The sequence below is a fragment of the Terrapene carolina genome, unplaced genomic scaffold (genome assembly GCF_002925995.2).
Source record: "Terrapene carolina triunguis isolate 2854851 unplaced genomic scaffold, T_m_triunguis-2.0 Scaffold192, whole genome shotgun sequence".
Taxonomy (NCBI): domain Eukaryota; kingdom Metazoa; phylum Chordata; order Testudines; family Emydidae; genus Terrapene; species Terrapene triunguis.
The window spans coordinates 10,316,107-10,320,173 of record NW_020664543.1 but is presented as its reverse complement, the minus strand read 5'-3'; positions in this window follow the sequence as shown (position 1 = coordinate 10,320,173).

The following is a 4,067-nucleotide window of genomic DNA, read 5'->3' as shown; positions in this document are numbered from 1 at the left end:
GGGCCCTCATTGGCTTGCGAGCCCCGCGGCCCGGAGCGGCGTGTGCGGGAGAGACGGAACCGGCGGCACACGGGGGGGGGGAAGGCGCTCGGGGCTGCCGCTTTATCCGGCCCCTCGGCCCGGGCTTCCCTCCGCCCCATCCCCGCCCCTAGCGCCGGCGCCGCCCCGCCCCTGTCGGCGCCGGGCCAAGGAGGGAGCGAAGGCGGAGACGCGGCCCGGGTGGGGGGAACCTCGCCTGGCTCCAGCGCCTGGCCGGGGGCCGAATGGCCCAGGTTCCGCGGGGGCTGCAGCCAGGGGCAGCAGCGGCCCTCGCTCGCCCTTCGCGCCTGGGCGGGGGGTACAGAGGGCTCCCCGCAGAGCCTCCCCGCGCAGAGGCTAAACCTGCCTGCGGCGCCTTCCGTGCTACAGTGGAAACCCCACGCTGGCAGCCCGCGAGAGTCCCCGGCCGATGGGCAAAATCAGACCCCGTTTGAGTCCAACTGCCAGGGGGGCGCTGCTTTGTAATGAGCACCTCCTGGTAGCAAGCTGGGTTTCCTTTTTCAGAATGAAAGAAGAAGAAGAAAACCCTTGTACTGGCTGACACGTGGAATTCCCTTCGTGTACACACACGCGGGATGTTAAAAAGAAAGCCAGGCTGGACCTGAGCACAATTGTTTCTTAGGTGAGGAGAGAAGCAGGGGTGCCGGGACTAGAGGTGCTGCAGTACCCCCTGGCTTAAAGTGGTTTCCATCATATACAGGGTTTAGTTTTGTTCAATGGTTCTCCGCACCCCCACTATAAAAATGGTTTTAGTGCCACTGGGGAGAAGGAAGAAAGTAAAAGGGGAAAATGTAAGATAGGAGACGTTCAGGTGCTGGAGGAAGAGCCTAAACAGAATAGTTGTAAGGATGGATGAAGGCATTGAAGGGGGAAGGATAGCTCAGTGGTTTGAGCATTGGCCTGCTAAACCCAGGGTTCTGAGTTCAATCCTTGAGGGGGCCACTTAGGGATGTGGGGCAAAATCAGTACTTGGTCCTGCTAGTGAAGGCAGGGGGCTGGACTTGATGACCTTTCAAGGTCCCTTCCAGTTCTAGGAGATAGGATATCTCCATTAATTTAGGAGAGGCAGCTGAAGAAGAGGCCAGGGCTGAATCAGAAAGGATAGTGGTTTCAGTCCCTTTGTTTTAATTTAGTTGCCCCAGGAAGCAGTGAACTTAAGAAGATGAATCTTCTTGACTCCAAGAACCATGTACTTGTCTATAAACAGGTGAGATACCCTCACCGTAACAGAAACAATGGAGAGAAGATAGCATGGCCTCGGGCATGGTGCGCCCAGAGCAGTTTGGCTTCTGTTCCCAGTTCTGCTACAGAGCTGCTGTGTGACACTGGGCAGATGGCTTCACTTTTCTGTACCTCTGTTTTCCCTCCCACTCTTTGTCTTGTCTATTGTGACTATCGCCTTTTCCAAGCAGGGACTGCCTCTAAATATGTTTGTACACTACTTAGTATGTTGGAGACAGTAGGCAGTGCTGTAACAGAAAACACAACATTCCATTTAAGACTTACCAAATACTATGAAGGGGGAAGATGTACCACCTCTCACAAGCTCCCGTCTTTCATTAAAGAATCTAAGGCCTTGTTTATGCTTGGGATTGCATGGAAAGTGACCAAGGCAAGCCACTGGTGTAGACACCTAAGCTATGATGCAGTTTATCCAACTTTCAAGCTGGAGTGAGCTGCAGTGGTGCAGATCACACCTTTCTCATTTACAGCAAGGGTTTTCATCAGGGCAGGTACACAAATCCCCAGTGTGGATGGACAACACCTAAGCTTTCATTAAAAAAAGGGGAAGGGAGAGGAATGGCAAGTTTATCCCTTGTAGTTGAAAAGAAAACCTTCAAATTGCCAAATGGGTTTAGCCACTGCAGATTAATTTTCCTGTGTTTGCAGACAGCCTAAAATAATTTCAAGATCTATGAGTGGCCCCTATTAATCTCAGGTTTTAACAATGTTGACATTTAATTTGAACATGAATTAACTATTTCACTGCAAATCAGCACATAAGAGATAGAGGTTCGTAGTATGAAAATCTACCCAATTTACATGTGTGACACTGGGAAGTTGCTTCACTTTTCTGTACCTCTGTTTTCCCTCCCAACTTCTTTTCCTACTAATCAATAATCAATAGGGGGCAAAAGCGAAGGAGCATAGCAAGGCATCGTGAGCTCCAGAAAGGGAATGCTAAACCCAAAGAGCCCATCAGAATACATGGTCATATTTTGAATACCTGCACAGTCTAAGAGTAGCAGCACTGCATTCCCATACAACACCCTACCGTCTGTGATGGTTTTCCTCTGTTGCTCCCATAGCAAGTTTGCATACTGAAAGTATGAAGAAAGTACAGGAAACTGTCATGACACTGCTGCATCATCAGACTGTGGCTGTGAGCAGAGCACAATGTGTGGAGCCCAAGGAGGGTAAAGCAGAAAGCATGTGTGAACAGTATAAAATGTATCCAGTCAGAAGGTGACCCTCAAATCCCTCTTGGTATGTCATTGGGTATTCTGCCCACGTCCTCTCTATTCCTCTTTCTTCTTAGCTGCTGCTTCTTTTGTCATCTCCTCTTATAGTCTCTGCTTCATCTTTTCCCCTGCTGCCTCCTTATATTTGAACTAGCCTTCTAGACTTCCCATGTGGCACGCCGACTCCTGTCTTTCTTCACGTTTCTCAAAACTGATTTCTCCCACAAAGTCTTGTAGCAGCCACAACCTCCTTATTCCACGTTGGCCTTATTATTTACTGTAGCACGACTGCCTGATCCTCTGGGTGCTAAACGTTGAACAAACAGACCCCGAAGAGCATACAATGACTTGTGAAGGGTGGAGAACAGTGGCTTAGGGAGAAGAAACCACCAAATATAAACATTTTTAATGCATGTTATCTATTTGTAGCTAAAAAATTGCAAAAGTGCTAACTAACCCCATGCACTTCAACCTTTGATTGCCTGATTTGTGTGTTGCAGATGCACTGGAGTTTTTGTATAATTTTATACCAATTCATTACTTTAGCTGATAATCTCTTTAGGGAGAACTTCCATCCTGCAAAGATTTACTCTTGTGCTTAATTGTATGTTACATGTATAGAGCCATTGAATTAAGTAAAACTAACAGAGCACAAAAAGTAAGTAATGTACATAAGTCTTTGCAGGATTTATGCATGCACATGTGTCTTTGTTCAGTACATTCTAGCTATTTCACAGTGCATAGTACACTTACAATTAAAAATCATGTAGTATAGCAGATTTCCATGATCCCACATAAATTTAATTTGGTCAAATTTTAACACAAGACTCCCAGGGAATATTTGTAGAATGTAGCTATTCTAATACAGTATTTCAGTATTGCCCACCCTGAACAGTTAAAAAAAAATATCATGAATCAGGCTCTCAAAATCATGAGAGTGGCTTAAAATAAAGAGATTTTTAAAAATAAAGTTTTGGGTTCTTTTTATTGGCCTTCTGCTGCATGAGCACTGGGGATTCACATTTTCAAGTTTTTCTTTGGAATCATGAGGATTAGAAACTTACTTCTGTGTTTTAATGAAAAGCTGAGATGCTCAGAGAATAACCTGATTGCAGCATCTGGGGCTTTAAGAAAAGAAAAAAAAATCACAAGACTTGTGATAAAAATCGTAAGATTTTGTGATGCTGATGTTGAGTCAAATATGTATATTTCTTTTTGCAATGAAAGTAAGTTATTCAGCATTCACATTTAAGAGCCTGATCCTGAACAATACCATACTTAGCACTTACCACTCCCATGGAAATCACATCTCTAATGCATTTCATGTTTTAATGACTCAGACATTTTATTGTATTTTGTAAATATCAGAAGAGCTCAGACCTTTTTATGGTCTCAGGAGCTACAAATTAATTTAAAAAAACTGGCATCAAGCACAAAACTGCAGACACCAAATCCCCCAAGTCTTCCAAACACCACTATTTTTATTACACTCTTATACTTTACAAATTAAAAAACCTAAGATGCTATTTCATTGCTTTATTACAAAGTGCTCCTGGCACTAGAAAC